This window comes from Hyaena hyaena, unplaced genomic scaffold (genome assembly GCF_003009895.1).
Source record: "Hyaena hyaena isolate Hyena2069 unplaced genomic scaffold, ASM300989v1 scaffold_78, whole genome shotgun sequence".
Classification (NCBI taxonomy): Eukaryota; Metazoa; Chordata; class Mammalia; order Carnivora; family Hyaenidae; genus Hyaena; species Hyaena hyaena.
Genome location: NW_024080710.1, coordinates 802,281 through 828,015, shown reverse-complemented (window position 1 = coordinate 828,015; position 25,735 = coordinate 802,281). Strand labels below are relative to the sequence as shown.

At 36.6% G+C, this 25,735-nt stretch overlaps 1 protein-coding gene across 2 annotated transcripts in view; it reads right to left on the bottom strand.

The window, feature by feature from the left end:
• PARG (poly(ADP-ribose) glycohydrolase) overlaps positions 1 to 25,735 on the bottom strand; it is a 128,284-nt gene that overhangs the window by 75,513 nt on the left and 27,036 nt on the right. The window lies entirely within an intron of this gene.

Below are 25,735 nucleotides of genomic sequence, written 5' to 3'. Positions count from 1 at the left end.
TAAAATATTGTAGTGAATAATAACCAATGAACAGATGTTTATTTTGAAATTAAACTACATGCCTGCTTTTCACAGGATCTTATAAGGTACATTATCAGTATCATTAAACACATTAAGCACCATTATGGGCACTAAGGTGAACTCCGAGGAACTTACAAATTCATTTTCAAATATATGTAATTTACCTCGATAACCTCTGAAAACTAAGTATCCTAAGTATCAAATATCTCTCATATCAACATGTACAATTAAATAAAACACTTACAAATAAAAAACAGTACATTCTGCCCTTGGTTACAATTAAAAACTGCTAGACCACTAAGGATTCTCTCAGAAACCTCAAGAACACATCTAGCTTCAATAGTCTATAACTTAAAAGAAATCACCATAAAAGCTATACCAATTATTTCAGAACACAGAAAATAGTATTATTTTACAAATCTAACCTACTGGGTAGTAAACAATGAGGTTTCTGATGACCTTAGAATTTTCCTTTTCTAGGCACCCTTGGGAAGTTAAAACCATAATTTCCATATCATAATGTAAAGCATAACAGAGAAAACATTCACAGCCCATTTCTACTTTTATAATTTCCCATCTCTACAGGCTTTAGAAATTAGGTCTTTTAATCTAATTTCTCTCTAAAAAGTTGGGGCATGTCTTTAAAAGTACTAAAAATGACAATTCTGTTAATTTGGAAATTAACCAATTTGGAATTAACCAACTAACCATTTGGAAATTAACTAATTTGCTAACAGTCAAGATTAAAGTAAAATTTATCTACTTAAAATTACATTTGAACTAAAGAAAGTCTCACTTATTATCTAGTCGGATTCTGTCATTATTACAGAGAAAAGAAAACTGAGGCCAAGGAGGTTACCTGATTATCCTAGTTTGAGATTGTCAATTAGTAATTAAATCAAAACTAGAACCCAAGTGTTCTCACCTCTACTCCACTGCTCTCCTCACTTTTTTCTGTGACCATGGGATTACCAAGAATACAGACTCTTCACAAATCTAGATTTTCTTTACTATAAACTAGAATAAAGGACTATCCATTTGTCTATCTGCAGCTGCACAAGGTATGTGTGTAAATAGAAAAAGTAACAATTTACTTTACTCTGGTTTCACAGGGAATTTCTAACACTAAGAATTTTCGTCATACCAATGCTCTAAAATTCAACCTGCAGTTACCTCTCTCTTTAAATTGGGACAGTGGAAAAACTAATATTCAGAATGAACAGAAAGATATTTACAATTCAGTAAATTTGGAATTCAATTAATCACAGATATATAAAAAACTAAGTGAATAACACAAGACAATTATTAATTCTGGGGAAAACAAAAAATTATGCAAGTAGAAAAGCAATCATATCGATTTTAACTGAAATGATTTTAACTGAAATCGATTTTAACTGTAGTAGGAAATGGGAAGTAGAAATAACGCTTATGTTAATGGTGAAGGGGAAGTGAATGATAGCTAAATCCTAATCCTCTATAATGGGAAGTTAACACACTACTTTTTAAAAGGTAGAGTTTGAAGTGGTTAAATGGTTGCCTCTTCATTATAAGCCTCTTTAATTGTAATAAATACAAAAACTAAATTGAAAAAAATACACTTATGAGAAGTCATCCTCCTATTTTAGAGGTGCACATTAAAGATACTTGCTTTCCTTTGCCTGAAAATGCAGAAAACATTAACACATTTGTTTAAAAATTCACTTTTTGGGGCACCTGGGTGGCTCAGTCGGTTAAGCGTCCGACTTCAGCTCAGGTCATGATCTCGCGGTTCGTGGGTTCGAGCCCCGCGTCAGGCTCTGTGCTGACAGCTCAGAGCCTGGAGCCTGTTTCGTTTCTGTGTCTCCCCTCTCTCTGACCCTCCTGTGCTCGTGCTGTCTCTATCTCTCTCTCAAAAATAAATAAAATATTTTTTTAAAAATTCCCTTTTTGTACTTATAATTCATCCTTTTGCTTTTTAAAACATATTTTGAAATAATTATGGATTCAGAGGAAGTTGCAAAAATAGTATAGAGATGTCCAGTTTACCCTTGACCCTGTTTCCCTTAATGGTTATATTTTACATAACTATAACAATATATCAAAAAACAGAAATTAATACTGGTACAGTGTGTATCATTCTTTGCTATTTTTTTAATCACATGTACATCTGTGTAGCCAACACCAAAATCAAGATCTAAAACTTTTTCATTACAATCTCTTTCTCCTGCTACCCATTTAGCCACCCCCCCTTCCTCCAACCATTCCAAAGCCCTACCAATCACTAAATCTGTTTTCTATCTCTATCATTCTGACATGTTATATAAATGGAATCAAATAGTATATGTTGTTCGAAGATTGAATTTTTCATCCAGCATAATGCCCTTGAGATCAACTAAAGTTGATATAAGTATCAATGGTTAATCTCTCCTTATTGCTAAGTAGTATTCCATAGTATGAATATACTACAATTTGTTTAACTATTCACTCACTGAGGGACATTTTGGTTGTTTCCAGTTTGGGGCTGTCACAAGTAAAGCTGCCTTTTACTTTCAACTTGCCTATATCATTATGTCTGAAATGATTTCTTATAAACATATAGTGCATCTTTTTAAATTCACTTTGTAAATCTCTCTCTCTTTTTTTTTTAAAATGTTTATTTACTTTGAGAGATAGTATGAGCAGGAGAGGGACAAAGAGAGGGAGACAGAGAGAATCCCAACCAGGCTCTCCCCTGTCAGCAGAGCTTGACATGGGGCTCAGTCCCATGAACCATGAGATCATGATCTGAGCTGAAATCAAGAGTCGGATGCTTAACCAACTGCTCCCACTTTATAAATCTCTTTGAATTGGTAGATTTAGACCATTTAATTTACATTTATTTTAGGAAATATTCATTTCATTTTTAGTTTTCTATTTCTTTTATCTGTTCATTTTCCTTCCTTCCTGTGGGCTACTTAAACATATTTTAGAACTCCATTTCTATTTATCTAAAATGTTATTTTTAAATTTTTAATTTTTTTTACTTATTTCTGAGAGAGAGAGAGACAGCTGGAGCAGGGGAGGGTCAGAGAGAGAGGGAGGCACAGAATCTGAAACAGGCTCCAGGCTCTGAGCTGGCAGTCAGCACAGAGCCCGACGCGGGGCTCGAACCCACGAACCGTGAGATCATGACCTGAGCCGAAGTTGGACACTTAACCGACTGAGCCACCCAGGCGCCCCTCTAAAATGTTTTTGAGTACATCTATTTGAATATTTTTTATTGGCTGTTCTAGGCATTACATTATATATAACTTATGACAGTTTATTAGTGTCGACATCTTACCAATTCCAGTGTAGAAATTCTACCTTTGTTCAAGTCCCTTTATCCTCCATTTATAATTGTCTTCAAATTTCCCTACATACACTGAGAAGCACATTAGACCATATTATAATTTTTGAAAAATGGTTAAAGACAAAATGTCAAACACAATTTAAAATACTCAAGAGAAAAGTCTATTATACTGACTACACGTTTACTCTTTCTGTTGTTCTTTCTTCCTTCCTGATGTTCCAAAATTCCAGCTTGTATCATTTCTTTTCTGTTTCAAGAAATTCCATTAGACATTCTTTCAGGATAGGTCTACTAATGACAAAATCTCTCCATTTTCCTTCATCTGAACATCATAGTTTCCCCCTTTATTCATGAAGAAAATTTCATTGGATATAGAATTGTGGGTTGATAGTTCCTTCCTTTTAGTCTTTTGAAAATATTTTATCACTTCCTTTTGGTGTCCATGTTTCCTGATAAGAAATCCACTATCATTCAAATTGTTTTCGTCCTTTAGGCAATGTGTCATTTCTCTCCTAATGCTTTCAGAATGTTTTTTTGTCTTTTAAAAAGTCTGACTTAAGAAGTCTTGGCATGGATTTCTTCGGGTTTATCCTGTTTGGGATTCACTCGGCTTCCTCAAACTGTAGGTTTATGTCTTTTATAAATTTTGGGAAATTTTCAACTATTAGTTCTAGTTTTTAGCTACTAATTCTTCTATTTTTTCAGCCTTCTCCTCTTTCTCCTCTCCTTCTGGTACTAAAAAATGACATGAACGTTAGACCTTTGGTTATAGTCCCAAAGGTCATTAAACTGTTTTTTTACCCAATTTCCTTTCTGTTGTTCAAAATGAGTAATTCTGCTGTTTTTTTTCAAGTTCAGCATTTGTTTCTTCTGTCATCTCATTTCTCCTTTGAGCTCATCCATTGCATTTTTTAAAATTTCAGTTATTGTATTTTTCAGTTCTAAAATTTCCATTTGGTTTTTCTTTATAGCTATTATTTCTTTGTTAGAACTATTTTTTCATTGCTTCAAGCAGGACTGTAATTGCTCATTTAAGCTTTTGTGATGGCTGCTTTAAAATCTTGTCAGATAATTCTAGTAGTGCCTGAGTGGCCCTGGTTTGGGCTGTGTGCTGACAGCTCAGAGCCAACTTCGGATTCTGTGTTACCCTCTCTCTCTCTCTGTCCCTCCCCTGCTCACATTATGTCTCTCTCTCACTAAAATAAACATTTGAAAATAAATAAATAAATGAAATCTTGTCAGATAATTCCAATATCTGTTTTATATTAGGGAAGGTATCTATTGTCTTTTCTCATTTCAACTCTATTTTCCTCATTCTTTTTTTTTTTTTTTTAATGTTTTATTTATTTCTGACAGAGAGAGACAGCGTGAGCACAGGAGGGTCAAAGAGAGAGGGGAGACAAAGAATCCAAAGCAGGCTCCAGGCTCTGAGCTAGCTGTCAGCACAGAGCCTGATGCGGGGCTCGAACCCATGAACTATGAGATCATAACCTGAGCCAAAGTCGGACACTTAACTGACTGAGCCACTCAGGCGCCCCAGATTTTCCTCATTCTTGGTGAGGAGTCATTTTGGGTTGAAATCTGAATAGCCTGGATATTATGAGATTCTGGATCTTATTTAAACATTGTTTTAGCAGGCCTTCTGTAAAAGGGAAGGCAAGAGCTATCTCATTACTGCCAGTTCAGAGTTGAAACTCAGGTTCTCTACGTGGTGAGGAATGGGGAAATCATCTTGTACCACTCATCTGGGGGTGAGAGTTCAACCTCTCCCCCAGGCCCCTATGGTATCTTTCTAGGGTCCCACAGACCCTTGCTGGTCAGTCTTCTCTCCACCATTCAGAGAATTCTTATGTTTATAAAAATTTTTTTAAATGTTTTTATTTATTTTTAATTAAGAGAGAGAGACAGAGCATGAACAGGGGAGGGGCAGAAAAAGAGGGAGACACAGAATCTAAAGCAAGCTCCAGCCTCTGAGCTGTCAGCACAGAGCCGAGGTGGGGCTTGAACTCCTGAATCACAAGATCATGACCTGAGCCGAAGTCAGATGCCCAACTGACTGAGCCACCCAGGTGCCCCGGAGTTGTCTTCTGTTTTTAGTTTCCAGGGCTTTTAGCTGTATTAAGCAGGAGGGATGGGGAGAAATGTCTACCCAAACATTTTTAACTTAAAGACATTTAACCTTATGTGTCTAAATGGGCTGACAACTGCTTCTCCTTTGGGCACCTGTCCTTATCTTTTAAAATTGACATATGAGTAGTTGCTGCCATGCTTTGCTGACTGTCACAAGCTTTAAAATATCACTTATTTATCTGATAAAGTGATTTTGCACTGGACTTCTTCACAACTGTCAACACTTCAGAACTATGCTGCTTTGGAAACACAAACGAGAACACAAAAAATGTCATTCGAGAACATAACCAATCCAACTACTGCTTGAGATAGAATGCATAATTTAAAAAGCTACCTTGATCTCAATCTCTCTCACATATTATTATTTTTATGCAAATGTTACCTTTTACAAATTATTATTTATTATTAATCTGTATAATGCAAATCAAGATACAAGTAGTGAAAGGTTTTTAAAATGTAAATAATTTCAGGGCACCTGGGTGGCTCAGTCAGTTAAGCATCTGACTTCAGCTCAGGTCATGATCTCGTGGTTCATGGGTTTGAGCCCTATGTTGGGTTCTCTGCTGACAGCTCAAAACCTGAAGCCTGTTTGGGATTCTGTGTCTCCTTCACTCTGCCCTCCCCTGTTCACATTCTGTCTCTCTTTCAAAAATAAATATTTAAAAATTTTTTTAATTAAAAAATTAAAATGTAAATAATTTTTAACTTCCAGAGTAACAAGAACCTTAAACAATAAATAACAGTTATAATACATCATATATAATGTTTATTTATAATAATGGTAATGATGATTATAAGGAAAATAAACATAAGATAGTAAAACGGAGAGCTCCATTAAATTTTCCCAAAAATAAAGCCTTGCCCTCTATTGGACAGTCTGCATAGATAATTATATGTAGCAAGTGTTTCTGCATGTGAATGTGTGTGTGTTGTATTTTCTCTAGTGCCCACAAATCCATTATGCTTGTCTCATTCAAAATTGGCACAATGAGTTTCAAAATTATAATACTATAATAATATAGTATTTATTGGCCAATAAACAAATATTTTGAGTATTTATTATGTGCCAGACACTGTGCCAGGAATGAAGACAGAACTGTAAACAATAACAGACATGATCACTGACCTCATGAGTCTCACAGCAGAAAACTCTATGCTCTTTCTGTGACCCACTCAATAGGTCAGCCCTAATCCTAAAGGACAGTCATGAGTCATACTGCTAACTCATCATAGTAACTGGTGAAAGACTATTCCTTTAGGAGATAGAAACACAAACTACTAAAATAGAGTAACTGATTTGCCAAATGTCAAAACACTATGAATATTTAAATATCTAGAAGAATGCAAATAAGAGATGTTTACTTATTTCTTCGTATAATACTTGACCAACTAAAACTAAACCTATGAACTGTGCTCTAATACTACAGACATATTCTTACATGACTAAGTACAGTATCTAGCAGACAGAAAGTATTAAATAATTAATGACTACTAAACATTGAGAGAATAAGTGAAATTTGTAGCTGATAAAATTAGAACACTACCATCATTTTACTAAAGGAGGAAGTTTCCGTAAATATACTTCTTTAAACAGTTCATAGCAAACAACTTTTAAAAAGTGACCAGTCACATATCAGTGAATATATAAACACCTTAAGTCATTCCATTTTATCTACTAGTTTAACCTTGTTAGATCCCAGTAAAATTCTGAAGTTACTAATAATCTGTTTTAATGAAAATGTTCAAAAAATTTGTATGTATTAGGTGTAGACTTAAATTTTATTAAATGTCTTTTTTAAAATTAAAAGCATATCACATCCCAAAATCTGAAGAGGAAAAAATTCATAATCCTATGACCCTGAAATTAAAATAACTGTTCAACTTTGTTAATTTTTTTAACTAAATGGTACACTATATTTTTCTGCAACTTTTTTTTGCCATAAGAGAAAGTCATCCATGGAAGCCTTTTCCATGTATCAGAATGATAAATGCTACACAGTATTCCATAGTATAGATACATAATTCCCTATCAAAAGTTACTATTTTCCCCAACTTTATTAAATGTTTTATTTATTTCTGAGAGAGAGAGAGAGAAAGAGAGAGGCAGTGTGAGCAGGGAAGGGTCAGAGAGAGAGGAAGATACAGAATCCGAAGCAGGCTCCAGGCTCTGAGCTAGCTGTCAGCAGAGCCCGACGTGGGGCTCAAACCCACGAACTGTGAGATCATGGCCTGAGCTGAAGTCGGACGCTTAACCGACTGAGCCACCCAAGCGCCCCTCTTTTTCCCAACTTTAAACGAAAATTTTAAAGATACAGCAAAGAGGCGCCTGGGTGGCTCAGTTGGTTAAGCGTCTAAATCCTGGTTTTGGCTCAGGTCATGATCCCAGGGTCATGGGATCAAGCCCCGTGTCTTGCTCAGCACTGAGCATGGAGCCTTCTTAAGATCCACATTCTCCCTCTAGGAGGAACAAGGGGGAGAAGAAGGGCGGAAATGGTGGGGGAAAGGGAGAGAGGCAAACCATGAGAGACTCTTGAATGCTGACAAAACCTGAGGACTGATGGATGTGGGGGGGAGGGGGGGATGGGCATGGAGGAGGACACTTGTGGGGATGAGCACTGAGTGTTATGTGGAAACTAATTTGACAATAAACTATTAAAAAAAAAAAAGAATATAAAAAAAAAAAAGATCCACATTCTCTCTCCATCTTCCCCCATACCAACCCCTCTCTCCCCGCTCCCACTACTCTAAAACACAAAAACCAAACAGCAAAGTTAGAATAACTATACACTGAATATCCATATACTGAGTAGTTTCTATAATTACATTTTTCTGTATTTACTTTTGTCACATATCTACCCATCCATCAATCCATTTTTAAATGCATTTTGAAGTAACTGGGGACATCAGTACATTAATCACTTCAGCCTGTGTATCAGTAAGTAGTATAGTTTAATATTTAATACTGAGTTTAATATTTATTTACACTTTTTTTCCTTTGAGGTAAAATTTATATACAATGAAATAAACTAATCTTAAGCAGTATACTTAAGTGGCATATTATCATTCAACAAATTTTTACAAATGTCTACACCTGTATAACCTAGACCCCATCAAGATCTAGGACACTATCAAAACTCTGAAAGTTCTCTCATACCCCTTCCCAGGTAACTCCTATCCCCACACCTGAGGGACTACCATTATTCTAAATTTGTCCTATTATAGATTAGTTCTGCCTCTTGTAAAACTTCATATATTGGAAACAAAGGATCTGTACTGTTTTACGGAAGGCTTTTTTTCCCTCCTCAACACAACATTTTATCAGTGATTTTGTTTCCTTTTATTATTTTATTCCAATTGTATGAATACATCACAATTTGTTTATTCATTCTGTTGTTGATAGACAACTGGGCTGTTTCCTGGTTTGGGCCAATAGGTAAAGAAGCCATAACTTTCTTCTATAAAACACAAGACTTTTTGTGTACATCATACTTTCATTTCTGTTGGGTATGGAAAGGAACAGAATTAATTGGTCATAGGGTAGGTAAATGTTTAGTTTAAGATTAAAAAAAAACTTTTTTATATCTTTATTTTATTTTGAGAGACAGAGACAGAGAGCAAGCGGGGGAGGGGCAGAGAGAGAGGGAGACAGAATCTGAAGCAGGCTCCAGGCTCTGAGCTGTCAGCACAGAGCTTGAAGCAGGGCTCATACCCATGGACTGTGAGATCATAATCTGAGCCGAAGTCGGATGCTTAACTGACTGAGCCACTCAGGCACCCCTCTTTTAAGATTTTTAAAATGTTTTTTACCTATTTTGAGAGAGAGAAAGAGAGAGAGCACGCAGTCTCTGCAAGTGGGGGAGGGGCAGAGAGACTCTGACTGTCAGCACAGAGTCCTCTAGTTACCACAAACCTTGAGATCATGACGTCAGCCAAAGTCAAGAACTGGTCGATTAACTGACTGAGCCACCTAAGCACCCCTAAACATTTAGTTTCCCAAAGAAGTGCTACACCTTTCCCCCAGTGTAATAACACAGTAGTATCACTGTACACTCCCAACAACAAAGTATGAGAATTCCAGTTGCTTCATATCTCTACTTACAGCTGGGTTATTTTAGTTTCAGCCTTTCTAATACTTTTGTATTAGTATTTAGTATTTGGAATATGTAAATACAATTCATTTATTTGTTAGATAGACTTGTTGCAGATATTTTGCTGTTTTAAGTTTGTCTATTCATTTTCTTAATGTCTTTAGATGACAAATATTCATTAATTTATTTCTTTTATGAAATCTTTGCCTAAGTGACAAAGATGCTTTTTCTAGAAGCTTTTTGGTTTTAACTTTTGTATTTAGAATTACTTTCTCTATATGCTGTGCAGGAAAAGTATATGTATATCCCCCATGTATATATCCAGTTTTTCTAGCACCATTTGTTAAAAACAGATTTCTTTTCCCCCATTAGATTGCTTTGGCACCTTTGTTGAAAATCAAATGATTATATAATCATGGGTCTATTCCTGGGTTTTCTTGGTTTTCCACCGATCCATTTGAGTCTTTGTTACATTTTGTTTTTATTAAAGTTTAATTAATATACAATGTTACATTAGTGTCAGGTATACAATGATTCAAATTCTATATTACTCCAGTGCTCATCCCAACTGGATTCTCATGCCACTATCACACTGTATTAGTTTCCTTAGTTTGCAATAACTAAGTGCACAAACTGTATGGCTTAAAACAACAAAAATTTATTCTTTCACAGTTTTAAAAGAGGCTAGAAGTCTGAAATCAAGGTGCTGGCAGGGTCATTCTCCCTCTGAAAGCTTTAGGGAAGAATCATTCCTTGCCTCTTCCTAGTTTGGTAGTTACCAGCAATCCTTGGAGTTCCTTGACTTTCAGAAGCATTCAACAAATAGTAGCTACTATTATGATGATACATACTTTACCCTCTTATTTAACATTCTACTACACTTAAATGACTAAATATGCATCAAGACTTGGTTCACATTTCCCTGTGAAGCCTTCCCTGACTTTCCTAACTGCTTATTCTTCTGTGACCCTACAGTGATACACACATACCTGTATTACAGCACTTAATATAATTTATTATAATTATTTACATGGTTTTTTCCTCTCCTCTCATCTATGAAAAACTGCAAAGGCAGGGATTATGTATTTCATACATCTTGTATTCCAGTACCATGCACAGTATTTAGTACTCATTACTTGCTGAATAAAGAGGTAATGAAAAAAAATCACATTTTATTTTGAAAGTATCTCTGAAAAACAGAAAGCATAAAAACATCTAAAGAAACTATAGCTCAAAGAAGGTAAAGCAATTTCCCGCACTCACATTTAGTGGCATAAATCAGGACTAGATGCCAGGGCTTTGTTTGCCAGATTTTAGAGAACTTTAGAGCACTGGCCAGGAAACTGGAAGACTACAGACGTGGAGATCTGCGTTTACTCTCTGTATGAACAAAAAATTCCTCAATTCTGTATTTCCTCATCCATAATAAGGACCATTCTAATTCTAACTCTGTTTAACTTACAGAGTTATGAGGGCTCAGATGTAACAGTGTTTTATGAATTCTCAAGTCCCACACGCAAATGCAAAGTAGTAATAATAATAATAATAATAATAATCTAATGGGCCAGTAATTCACTACCTTACTGGAACCTCCCTCTTTCTTCATCACCCCCACATCAATTAACTGCCAAGTCCTACAGATTGATCCAGCAGAAACTTACATATTCATTACCTCCTCTTAATCACTACTACTAAGCTACCCTGACTCAGCCCCTCATCCAATCTCCCCAAGAGTGCTATAATGATCTAACTGCTGCCCTACTGCTGGCCCACCTTCAGTTTCTGCCCAAGTACACCCTGGTGTGTCCCTGCTTCACTTGAAAGCTTTCAATGGCTTTTCATTGCCTTTATAATACAGTGCAAACTCTTTGAACTAATAACCAACTATCTGGCACTAGAATGCTTGTCTAGTCTTGCTTAGCATATGCACACACCACCTTCTGGGCATTTTACATACAGAGCAACTCAGCAATTTACTCTTCCCTAGTACTTACCTGTGTGCTGCCACAGGTACAATTTCTGCTACACCTGTATCTTTCCTACTCAACTTTAATTTTTTTTTAGTGTTTGTTTATTTTTGTGAGAAAGACAGAGCACGAGCAGGGGAGAGGCAGAGAGAGGGAGACACAGAATCTGAAGCAGGCTCTAGAGTCTGAGTCGTTGGCACAGGACCTGACCAAACTCACCAACTGCAAGATTATGACCTCAACCAAAGTCGGGCACTCAACCAACTGAGCTACCCAGGCTCCCCCTTTCCTATACTCGACTTTAAAACTTACCTAACCTTTTGATGTCTTGCTTAAACAACACTGTGCTGCAAAGTCTATCCAAATTTATTCACCAGCTAGAAGGTAACTCTCCCTCTTACAACTTACCTATACTTTTTTTTCACAAGACACTTAAGACTTTCTGTTTTATATTGTAGTTATTTATGGATATGCCTACTAGTGCTTACTAGAAGTTCCTTTAAGACAAGATTTGTGTTGATTCACTATGCCTAGAACAGTGATATTTATATGTAAGCCTCAAAAAAATTTTGTTAAATTATACGTAACATTCAGGGTGCCTGGGTAGCTCAGTTGGTTAAATGTCCAACTTCAGCTCAGGTTATGATCTCACAGTTCGTGGGTTCGAGCCCTGCATTGGGCTCTGTGCTGAAAGCTAGCTCAGATCCTGGAAACTGCTTCAGAGTCTGTGTCTTCCTCTCTCTCTGACCCTCCCCTGCTCACACTGTCTCTCTCTCTCTCTCAGAAATAAAATTTTTAAAAAAATCAAATTACATGTAACATTCTCAATAAAAATATTTGTTAAATTAACTGACATTTTGTATCATTAGGTAACTTGTATCATAGTTAGGTAATTTTACAAATTTTCCTCTTCCTCCTCTCTACTGCCTATGAGCATCCCCATTGCTTAGGACAAATACTAGAGTTTCTTTTCATTTCTTTTCTTTTCTTTTATTCCTTCCTTCTTTCTTTTTCTTGTCTTTCCTTCCTGCTTTTGCTTTTCTTTCTCTTTCTTTCTCTCTTTTTCTCTCTCTCTTTCTTTTTTAAAGAAAAAAAATTGGGGCACCTGGGTGGCTCAGTCGTTAAGCATCCAACTTCAGCTCAGGTCACAATCTCACAGTGAGCATGATCCCCCCTTCAGATGAGCTCAAGCCCCATTTCAGGTGAACAAGAGCCCCTCTTCCAGTAAAAACACAAGCCTCACTTCAGGTGAGCCCTGCCTCTCTCTCCCTTTCTCTCTCCCTCTCTCTCCCCGCTACTCCTTCCCTGTGCCCCTCATTCACTTATGCCCTCTCTTTCTCTCCCTGTCTCTCAAAATAATTTAAACTGCATATGGATTGAGCTTTCTATAATATACCTGACACTTTTTTTTTGTATCTATAATATACTTAAAACTTACTGGAGTTACCTCTAGAGCATTCCAAATTTGAGAGACAGGTTCATACTTCAAAAATTAAAAAGAAATAACATAAGTCAGAATTATCAAGATCTTTGAGATCCAGCTATTCTTCAGGAATGTTTTTAGACTATAAAATTAAATGTTAGAGAAAAAAACCAATTATAGCACTAAATTATGTAAGGGTAAAAAATCAACTGGAGAAGGTGAATGTTTCTAACATTTATTTGTGCGTGACTCAGGCTGACACTTTGAAGAGAAGACTGTGACAGCTTACAAGAAAACAAACTCACTCACTCCCCTTAATTTCTGAAGGCTCATGCAAGTCTGACAGGCCAACCACAGGGTGATCTCTCATGTGTATCATCCATGACAATTACGGCTTCAGTAAAAATGTTCCCCAAATTTTAATAAAGCCCAATTGATTTTCAGGAAATAACTAGTCTGATCTTTTCATGTTTAAGAAAGCATATTTCAGAAATTAGTGAACTAATTTGTGCACCTAATTAAGGCTTCTAGAAATTTTATCTTAAAGCATGAAAAGAGGTATGAAATGAATGCAGTGGAGGAGGACACGGTGATATGAAAGGCTGAGTGCTAACAGGGGTCAGTGTTGGTGGCACAAGGTAAAGAGCTCTGTAGAGAAGCCATCCTGCCTCTCTACCACCACCGTGGATGGTTTTCCTCTTCAAACAGCTATTAAGAGTTTCCCTATGAATTTTCAAAGTGCTATGACTAAATGTGAGAAGCACATTTTAAAAAAAATCACAGCTCTTTATAAGCATTAGAAATGATTTAAGGATAATACAAAAGAGGTCTTAAAGTATTTATCTTGCAACTTACACTGGAAATAATGTGTACCTGTCATTATATTAATTTGATAGTTGTTTAATATGGGGAAACTCAGGCTGCTATAGATACTTCTTATTCTTCTCTATCATTGGTTGTCAGGAGCAGAAGGAAAAAAAAGGAAAAAGAGTGCTAAGCAGTGGAATCTCATCTTATCCCAAATCTCCAAACCTAAAGCCTAGCTCTTATTAGCCAGTACAGGTAAGAGTTAGGAGGAATGAAGTGAAAAAGAGTTTTCCTGAGGATCCTCACAACTCCATTTCTAGTCTCTCCCAATCACTGTTCTGTTGCTCATGACAGGCTCTGCACTAGTTTCTCACACCATTCAGAAAACAAGTCACCAAGGTCTTAAAATCCATGGGGTTTTGTAGATGGGTGTGGAAATGTCACCATTATGTACTCCTAAATCGAAATAATTAACAACTAGTCTGGGAACACAACCAATTTAGGAGGAATATCTTCATCTAATTCTTTAAAAAAAAATATGACTCTAATCAAAAACAGCCACACTATTTCCTACACAAATTTCATTAGATTATGCATGAAAAGAATTGTGTAGGTTTATAAAACATGAAGGAAGCTCTTCTCTAAACAGTATTTACTGATAATGACAATATTTTTTCATGCTAATAATAAAATGCACAGAGTATTCTTACCTTAGAAAGGACAAAACATAATAACACATCCTCATTATCCTCTGTCTCCAAAGAAGAATTTACTTCTCAGTACTGTTATGGTAAATGATTACTCTTTAGGGAACAATCCCACACTAGCACAAGATGCTCTGATAGGTCTTTCTCATCTCTCATTCCTATTACCGTATGACTACATGGTCATATCCATCAATCATGTTAGCAAACACAACCAAACCACAATGCTATTACATACAAGCTAACAGATATTTTCAATACCATATAGTCACACTATTATCCATCTTTTATAGTCAGGCAATCACACTGAACATGACAAGGTTTCAGAGAAATAGCTAATGGTAATATAAATTTTCTAGTCCTGGAAGCAAGATGAACTTAATTTGTTCAAAAAAATAAAGTTCAATATTTTACTATGGTTTATATTTTTAAATTTAATAAGAATATGTTTGAACTAGAAGAAATACTTTAAAATTACTTATTTTTATTTAAAAAATTTTTTTTAATGTTTTTATTTATTTTTGAGAAAGAGAGCACAAGTGAACAAGCACAAGTAGGGAAGGACAGAGAGAAGGGGACAGAGGATCTGAAGCAAGCTCTGTGCTGACAGCAGAGAGCCCAACGCAGGGCTCGAATTCACATGACCTGAGCTGAAGTCAGACATTAAACTGACTGAGCCACCCAGGGGCCCCTTACTTATTTTTACTTTTAAGTAGCTTTTAAGATAATTCAATGATAGCTTCTCACACATCACTAGAAAAATAATTTGCCATATAACTCAAGTAATGTACATACATAAAGTGCATACATACATATTATAGTGCTTAATTCTTAAATTATACAGTATGAATCAACAATCAATATTATAGTCCAAACTTCACTCTTATTAACAAAGGGCTGAAACACATGATTTTCCCACAAGGTGTGAGGGTGCCCCCTGGTGGCAGATTCCTTGGAGAAAACAAAGAAATGTATTAGTAATAGAAAATAATTACTACAATGAAAATCTTTTTAAAAATTTAACCAAGTTCTATTCTACAATTCAGTTATTTCAGGCAATACCCAATGTAGGAAAAATTCAAAATATGAACAGAGAATGTTAAGAAATCTCTGAGATTCCCTGTGAAAAAAGATCTGACCAGCAGTAATTTCCAAGTAGCAAGATCAACAAGATGTCAAACACAGAAGGAACCTGAGAGATGACTTCAGCCAGCACAGAACAAAACTTTCTAAGCTGTCCAAGATGGTAGCCACCAGCCAGCCACATGATATGACTTGGCATTTGAAATGTGGCCAATGTGACTGAGCAACTGAATTTCATATTTTATTTCACTTTGAATTTTTAAGAAATGTTTATTTATTGACAGAGAGGGTAGGAGGAAGGGGTCGAGGGAGGGAGAGAGAGAGAGAGAGAGAGAGAGAGAGAATATCCTAAGCAGGCTCCACACCACCAGCACAGAGTCCAATGTGGGGCTCTATGTCATGAACCATGAAATCATGGCCTAAGCCAAGTCAAGAGTTGGATGCTTAACTGACTGATCCATGCAGGCGCTATTTCACTTCAAACAGCCATCTGTGGCTTTGGCTACTGTTTGGACAACACAGATCTAGTCCTATTTGCTACTGCTACTCCATTGCAGAGAAAATCCAAGGAAGATTCAAAAGTTTCCAGACATATGGGGCACCTGGGTGGCTCAGTTGGTTGAGCGTCCAACTTCAGTTCAGGTCATGATCTCACAGTTTGTGGGTTCGAGCCCCACGTCGGGCTCTGTGCTGACAGCTAGCCCAGAGCCTGGAGCCTGTTTCAGATTCTGTATCTCCTTCTCTCTCTGCCCCTCCCCTGCTCATGCTGTCTGTCTCTCTCTCTCAGAAATAAATAAAACATAAAAAAAAAAAAAAGTTTCCAGACATATGTAGAAAAGGATAGTACAAATACATAGGACTAGATCTTGACCTTTTGTTTGGGGATTTTTAAATTTTATTTATTTACTTATTTTTGAGAGATAGAGAGAGCACAAGCAGGAAGGAACAGAGAGAAAGAAGGAGACACAGAATCCAAAGCAGGCTTCAGGCTCTTAGCTCTCAGCACAGAGCCCGATGTGGGGCTTAAACCCAGGAACCTCAAAATCATGACCTGAGCTGAAGTTGGTTGCCTAACCAAATGAGCCACACAGGAACCCCTTGTTTGAGGATTTTTAAGTACAACTAATTTAATTCAATTGCATTGAGCTACTTCTGGTAACTGTAATTCATTTTAGAATACAGAGGCGTCTAAAAATAGCCAAATATTCCTTGGAAATAATTTTGGCTTTATAGCCTATATAAAACTGAAGATATATGATGACTTGCATAGCATTTAGCTACATCAAATAAAACAGATTAAGAGTTTAGGCTCAATTATTTCTTTTCTTACATGTAGAAAATAAAAAGGTAAACTGTAGATTAGCTGAGTTCAGGAAACCAAGACAGAGAACAACCCTGGTGGCCCTACCTCTACTTTATACTTAACTCTAGTAGTATGGTGGTGTTTAGTTCAAGCACCTATTGAGCACTCACTTTGTCTGAGACATCACATTGAGCACTGTGAGGAATAAACACAAAGGCAGACATTGCAAGGTGTCTGTTCTCTAAAAACTTCTAAAAACAAGTTTACTACTTTTTAGGGTAAAAATGTCATATAAACAACCGTAAGGGTTATGTGTGCTGGCCTCAACTTTTCTTGATACCAACTACCAATCTCAAGTGGCAATCTATCACTTTATATAAATAATTCCTAAATCTCCCATTAAGAAGCTGTGGCTTAAGACCCACATCCCACATTTTTAAAAAACCTTTTTTTAAGTTTATTTATTTCGAAGGAGACAGAGACAGCATGAGTGGGAAAGAGGCAGCTAGAGAGGGAGAGAAAAGAATCCCAAGCAGGCTTTGTACTGCCAGTACAGAGCCCAACGTGGGGCCCAAACCTACGAAGCCATGAGATCATGACCTGAGCCGAAACCATTAGTCGGACCCTCAACCAACTGAGCCACTCAGGCGCCTCATCCCACATCTTTTTAAAGTTTATTTATTTACTCTTGAGAGAGAGAAAGAGTATGTGAGCAAGCAAGCACATAAGTCGGGGAGGGGCAGAGAGAGGAGAGACAGATGCCAAGCAGGCTCAACGCTACCAGCACAGAGCCCAACCTGGGGCTCGAACCTAAGAACCGTGAGATAATGACCTAAGCCGAAATCAAGAGTCAGATACTTAACTGACTGAGCCACCCAGGCGCCCTGACCCACATTTCTGTGTGATCTACTCTCCTTGACTATCTTGAAGTTAGTTCAAGAAACATTTACTAAGCACCAGCCATAAGCTAGAAAACACTAAGATGCCCTGGAGAAGTTTAGTCTCTGGAAGGACACAGACATTTAATAGACCGATCGTGTGTTATGTGGCAAGTGCATGGAGGTGCACACAGTACTACTGAAAGCACAAAGAGGAGTTTTTAGTAGATACTGGGAAGAGAGGAAAGACTTCTTGGAGGAGATAAAGGTTGCTGAGTCTGAATAGGTGGATTAAGAGCAAGCCAACAGCATACCAGGAAATGACAAGCAAAAGTCATTAAAATATCAGGTTTGGAGCAGGAAAGTGGCAAGAAATGATGCTGGAGCAGTGGCAGAGACAAGGCCATGGAATACCATAAATATAAGAGAGTTGAAAATAGATGAGGTGCCACATAAGGTTTGAAGATATATGCTTCAGATAGCTCCCTGTGTCTGAGCAGCATGAAGGATGGATTTGAAGGGAGCAACACTGAACACGGGGGTCAGCTGGATGACTGTTGCAATATACCATCGGAGTCATGACAACAGCATGGATTAGACAAGTATAGTAGAAATAGAGATGAGGCTCAAGAAGTGTTCAGGAAGTAAAATTATGGTGTCTTAATATAAGAAAGTGACAGAGAAAAAGAGCTAAAGATAAAGATTTGAGTGTACCCAGCATTAAGTGGTATTTAAAGCTCTTGGCACTGGGTTATGTGATAGGGACATAACAAAGAACAAATCAAATCAGAGGAAGGTGAAGGGAGATGAACAAGGAGAAAGTCCATGACAAAAGTGACAGTTACACTGTGAGCACTAAAGGATAAGCAAGGTTAATCAGGCCTTTGGGAGAAGGGTGACGTGAGAAAAGACATCATGACATATGTATCTTAAAGTATAATTCCATTTTGGATTTGCTGAATTTAAGGAATGGAATAAAACTAGTGTCTCCTTTGAGATAACAAGAAAGAGATGAACAAAGAATATCCTGTTCATTGGAGGATGTTGAGTGGCATCCACAGCCTGTATCCACGAGAGGCCAGTAGCACTTCCCTCCCTGTTTTGAGAACCAAAAATGTCTCCAGATCCTGTCACAGGTTCCCTGGGAAGCAGAATCACTCATGAATGAGAACTACCACAACCAACTATAGTAGTTAAGAGCTAAAACTGGAGTGAGAGGCACCTGGGTTGAAATCCTGGCTTTATCACTTGAGCAAGTTACTTAAACCCTCTAAGCCTTGGTTTTCAGTTATCTGAAAAATGGAAATGTTAGTGGTATTTACCTAATGGGGCAGTTGTGATAACTAAATGAGATAAAACATACCACTCACAATGTACTTAGTACATAGTAAAGCTCCCAATTATAAGGACCGCCACTGTCTGTACCAAAGATAAACAGGATGTTGTAGCAAACATCAGGGAGGTCATCTACAGAAGGAGAGGAGGGGTGGAGAAGGGGTTAAGTTTTGAAAGAGTAAGAGTTTGCAAGTGAACTGAAACTGAAATGGTCTCCAATTTAGGATGTCTGGCTCAAAGAAGGAAAGGATTATAAAGGAAGATGGAAATCAACTACGGGGAAAGAGGTTGACTATTTGGCTGCTCAACCAGTGAGCTGTGATAGTAAGCACTTTTAACATTCCACTCACTCCCAAAGGAAGATGCCTTTGTGCTACAGAATGAATGCTTTTGTCATCCCAGAATTCATATGTTGAAACCTATTCCTCCAATGCTATGGTATTTGGATGTGGGAACTTAGGGAGGTTAATTAAGTCATGAAGGTGAAGATGCCATGAATGGGATTAGTGACTTTATAAAATATGAGACCTTAGAGAGCTCCCTTGCTCCTGCCTTTAGAGGACATAGCAGGAAGACAGCCATCTATGAATCAGGAAGCATGGTCTCACCAAACACCAAATCTGCCAAGACCTTGATCTTAGACTTGACAACCTCCAGAACTATAAGAAATAAATTTCTGTTGCTTATAAGCCACCCAGTTTATTATGGTTATTAGCAGCCTGAATGAATTAAAACATCTTGTTCATATCTGAGCTGGGCTTCCCAGGGCTTAAGTGGATTAGACCAATAGCATCACTTGGAACTTCGTTTGAAAATATTCCATATTTCACTATTCTGGAAATGGTTCTTATTGCAGAAAATGTCTTTTTATAGTGGTTTTCAAGTAATCAAAGAGCATCTGAGCCAACAAGGTACTATGCCACTAAGTTTACTAAAAAATTCTTTAACACTATAAAGAATTATTGCTCAGACGGCTTAGATTCTGACTGCCTTGTGCAGTTAACTTTTACCGGTCATATACCATAGTAGTAAGTCATGGGTACATACTTTTCACAACTAGTACCAACAGTGAAATATGGAGAAGAGTGTTAGCTCAGTCCTCATTGGATGCAGCTGCAATGCTCTGCTGTCACTAATGAAGTACTCCCTGCATCAAGAGAACAATGGACCTATTCAGCCCTTATTACCTAGTTTACTGTATTGTGTATATAGACTACACATTGAAACAGTATAAAAATTTGAAAAACAGATTTACATTATGTTTTTATTTCCTTTTATCTTCAGATATCGCATACCACAAAAATCCTTCTAGTTGTTAAATATGATCTTACATGTAAATAAAAGTGTTAGCAGCTTACTTAAAAGAAATACAGAATTTATTTTTAATGAGCAGAAGAATAAGAAGAGTAAATGTAAAATAATTTAGCAGGAATTATAAATCAAGGCATTACGGCCAACTGAATAAAAATAAAACAAAACAAAAAACACTTCAAGCTAGTTGAGAGAAATATAAATCATGGAAAAGATTAAAACATGGAATTATCACTACCCCTCTACCAGATAATAAAGTCAATGCTGCAGCAACATTTAAAAGTAATGGTTTCCATAGCTATTTGAAGCAAATGATTAAGATTGGAGTTACAGGACACTAATATGCTAGCTTTATTTCATTATTAGAATATAGGAGAAATTCTAGTGAATGCATTTTTACTTTTAGGTATCTATAATTTCCATCCTCCTTGTCCTCTACACACATAAATACAACACAATGTTTCACAAACAAAATAACAACACTAATTGCATCAATGACTCAGTGCGTGGAGGGTTCAACTAAGACTGATTATCCGTAACTCAGAAAGTTTATAAAGCAAGGTGCCTCATTCCAACTGGAGCAATTAGTCCTAAGTAAAATAAGTCATGAATCTTATACCCTCAATGTATGCTCCAATCCAAAAGCATATCTTATCCACACCAGGGAGGAAGTCCACATATTTCATATCAGTCTAAAATTTAATATTTTAGTGACTACGATTAGCTCTCTTTTGGCTCCTCCAGTTCTCATGAATTAAATTAAGTCAAGCTGTAAAGCAATGCAGACCTTATTGATTCTAGAGACTGTGAGTCAGCAGGGGAAGAAGTCCAAAAAGGCTAAATTTCCACTGAACTCCAAATAAGAGGTTTGAAAGCTAGAGAGATAAAGACATTAGCTGTAGTCTTATGAAACATTCAAGGCTGCTTTCATTTGATTAGGAATTTGCTACAGGCTCTTTATGACAAATGTAACGAGGTCACTTTAAATCTTTTAAGCTTTGAAGAAAGATCCAGAAAACAGATTAGCTATGAAGAATTACATTTAGAACTGGAAACTTATGAGTAATGTATTTATATACATTCAGAAATTACTCCTGCATTACCAAAAATACCCAAAGAAAAATCTATCATTGCCACAATATTTATTGGTTAAAGAAATTTGTTCTGATCTGAAATGGTGATTACAACAACCTGTTGCCTTACATCACTATTCCCCCAAACTATTCTAGAAAAGACTAGAAAATACTAACGTTCCATGAAATGTTTACAGAGCTGGGGGGTGGGGGTGGGGAAGCACTGTTAAGAGAGAAAAAAGAAAAAATCCTTTAATATTTTTGTTCTAAACTTTTTGGCAGAAAAAAAATACTAGGCATATCCAACATAATTATTAGATAAACTGCCCTTAACAGTATGTCATGCCCCAGAAAGCCAGAAAGTCCACAAGATATCACTTATATACAAATGTACTGATGCTCAAGTGATAAACATGCTACTACTGTGTTTTATGCTATTCAATGACAAGTGACTTATGCTATGATTTCTGCCTAATAATTTTAACATAGCTTAACTTTTTATCATGTAATAAATACATAAACCAAAACTATTTCTTCCAGTCATGACATTATATATGTAAGATAAACTTTTTCTATAATCCTATTTTTTAAAAATGTTTATCTATTTATATTTTTGAGACAGAGAAGAACATGAGCAGAGGAGGGGCAAAGAGAGAGGGAGACAGAGAATCCCAAGAAGGTTTGCACTTTCAGTGCAGAGCCCGACCCAGAGCTTGTATCCACAAAACATGAGATCATGACTTGAGCCAAAATCAAGAGACATTCAACCAACTGAGCCAGCCAGGCTCGCCAGGCTCCCCTAATCTTTTTTTTTTTTTTTTTTTTTTTGAGAGAGAGAGAACATGTGTGCAAGCCAGGGAAAGGGGCAGAGAGAGACAGAGAAGAGAAGAGAAGAGAAACAAAGAGAGAAGAGAAGAGAAGAGAAGAGAAGAGAAGAGAAGAGAAGAGAAGAGAAGAGAGCGAGAATCCCATGCAGGTTCCATACTTAGCACAGAGCCAGACACAGGGCTTAATCCCACAATCCTGGGATCATGATCAGAGTGGAAATCAATCAGTCGATGCTCAACTGACTGAGCCACCCAGGTGCCCCTATAATCTAGTTTAATACAAGCTCGTCTTTGTTTTTTTAGTTTCTATAATTTTTTAAGTTATCAATAATTACAATTTTTAAAGTATTGTTCACACACATTCAAAATATTTCAGTTAAACACAGATATAACAGTATATCCCTCAATCTTGGAAACAATGAATTCTAATGCACTTGTCTTTAAAATTTTAAATTACAGGGCACCTGGGTGGCTCAGTTGCCTAAGTGTCTGACTCTTAATTTTGGCTCAGGTCATGACTCTCATGGTTTGTGAGTTCGAGCCCCACACTGGCCTCCATGTTGACAGCATGGAACCTGCTTGGGATTCTTTCTCTGCTCCTTCCCACCCCTGATGTGTGTGTATATTCTCTCTAAATAAACAAGTTAAAAAAAAACTTTAAAATGAAAAAACCCAAAAAACTGTGGCTTCCAAAGAGGAATATATTACTAGCCTAATCACAGCAACAAAACCTTTCTACTTTAAAGTGCAAGTTTTTCCATCTTTTATTTGTAAATGTCTTCTCATTCCTGTACTCCTACCTCTTACTCTCTACTTTTAGCAGTCACAGACATAGTAATAATAATAAAATCCTCTCATTTTGTTATTTATGGCAGCCTTTGTGGATAAACCAACAGAAGTGAGGAAATAGGAGGCCTATTCATTTCTATATTTTGTATCCAAACAGGAAATGAAACATGAAAATGAAAATACAATAATCACTAAAACCATTAGGTTTCTTCCAACAACTAATCCATTTGCTGAAAAAGTTTGCTATGTAAGTCAGTTTTAGAATTTAAAGTTCTTTATATTGAATAAATTAACACATTTATTGTCAAGTATATTTTCAAGTATATAGAACATATATGTTTGGTCTGATGAATATTTATAAAGCAAACATCCATTTTTTTAACTACCACCCAAGTCCAAACACAGAAGCCAGGATCACAGAAACAGAAGTAATCTTTCTTAAACATACCCCCTCATACACAACCCTCTGAAATCACTGGAGCTTTAATGTATCATGTAAATTACACAAGTTAACTCACTGAGAATGAAAAGAAACAGTGTAATAGGTGTTATAATATAGAACTATTTAAGACACCTCTAAAATGCATTAATGGAGAACCTTTCCTAATATATGGGACATTTTGTTAAACTTTCCTGTGAAAAAAATGCTAGTAATATCAATCTATTTAGAATACAAATTATAGAAATGCTTGAATTTAATTTCATGCAACACCACACAGGAGGGCCATAAAACACAGATTATTGTTCCTAGCACTGCCAACAGCTGGCAATGAGGAAGACTAATCTTAGCACTCAAGATGAAAAAAAAAAACCCACTAAATAATGGCCATTTCAACTCACTAGCATCTAAATATTTAATTATAAATTACAAAATAACACAGATCTCTGTGATCTTTGCTGGGCTTGACAAAAGTGAAAACTTACTCTCATCCCAAATAAGGATGTTCACACAGCAGGATTAGAAAGATTCTAGGTCTCTTACTTTCCTGCACTACTTCCTGTAAAACTGTACCATGGAATGACAGTAAAGGACCGTGATCTCCTTTTCTAAAAGTTTAGTTGCAAAATCAAATATACACAGAGTTAGCCAAAGCAAGGTTTTAATATTAATAGCCCCAAAATAAACTTAACTTTTGCAGTTAAAATATTAAAATTAATATGATGTTAAATTTGAACTTCATATTTTTCTTTACAAAGCAAGGCACTCGGAGTTCAATGTGACATTTAAGTAAACAATTTCCAAATATTGCTAATAAGTAACATTTAAGAACCTTTTTTAAAGAAGCATGCCCACTCTAAAATGTGGACATAGATAATGCAAAGCAAATACAATTCACTTATAATTTAAAACCTAGCCAATAATTGTTTCCCTTGCACTGAAGACATCATTTTCCTCTTCCAATCCCACTAACACATATGTCTAACATCTCTTCTCACTAACTACTGTGGGCCTGGGCAATGTTACCTCTGTGGGCCGTGAAGTGGTAAAGATATGGGTTATTAATATCTTTGGAGAGTTGATGGACAGAAAACTACACAACTGTATTAAACATCCAAGGTCTTCCATTAAAGTACGCTGATGACAATAGAATAGTCACAACAAGGAAGAACACCCTTGAATCTCTAGATATACTTTACACAAACAGTAGTCCTTAAATCTCTACACAGAAATGGCTGAGCAATTTAATGGAGTATTATACAACCATTAAGACTAAAGATGAGGAGGGATGCCTGGATGGCTCAGTTGGTTAAGCATCCAACTCTTGGTTTCAGCTCAGGTCATGATCCCATGGTTCATGAGTTCAAGCCCCACATCAAGCTCTGTGCTGACATTGTGGAGCCTGCTTGGGATTCTGGGTCTCCTTCTCTCTCTGCCCCTCCTCTACTCTCTTCTCAAAAAGAGAACTGTCTCTCTTCTCAAAAATAAAAAGAAAAAAAGACTAAAGATGAGGGGCCCCTGGGTGGCTCAGTCAATGGCATGTCTGACTCTTGGTTTTGGCTCAGGTCATGATCCTGAGGTTCATAGGATGAGCCCCACAATCAGGCTCTGCACTTGAAGTGTGAAGCCTGCTTGGGATTCTCTCTCTCCTCTCTCTCTGCCCCCACCCCGCAAATAAATAAATAAACATTTAAAAAAAAAAGACTAAAGACTGGTTGAGCATCTGACTTTCGCTCAGGTCATGATCTGAGATTCATGGGTTTGAGCCCCATGTCAAGCTTTGTGCTGACAGCTCAGAGATTGGAGCCTGCTTCAGATTCTGTGTCTACCTCTCTCTCTGCCCCTTTCTGCTCACATTCTGTCTCTCTCTCTAAAAAATCAACATTAAAAAAATTTTTTAAAAAAACTAAAGATGATAAAAATGTAACACAATTTTATAATATAGCCTAAAATATCTTACGTATACTTAAGTATACTTAAGTATAATATGTACTTTTATATCTAAATACAACTACAAAATATTAGATATATACACAAAGATTTGACAAAAATAAGAAATGAATATTTGGTACAGTAATGGGGACTCCTCCAACCATCTGCACATTTACAAAGTAAATAAAAATCAGAAGGTCAAAAATGCAATGCCTCCTCTCTCTAAAAAACTGTAAAACTATCATCAGCACCTTGGTAATCACCTCATATTTATGGTCTACACTAAACACACCAAAACTTGCTATATATTACCCT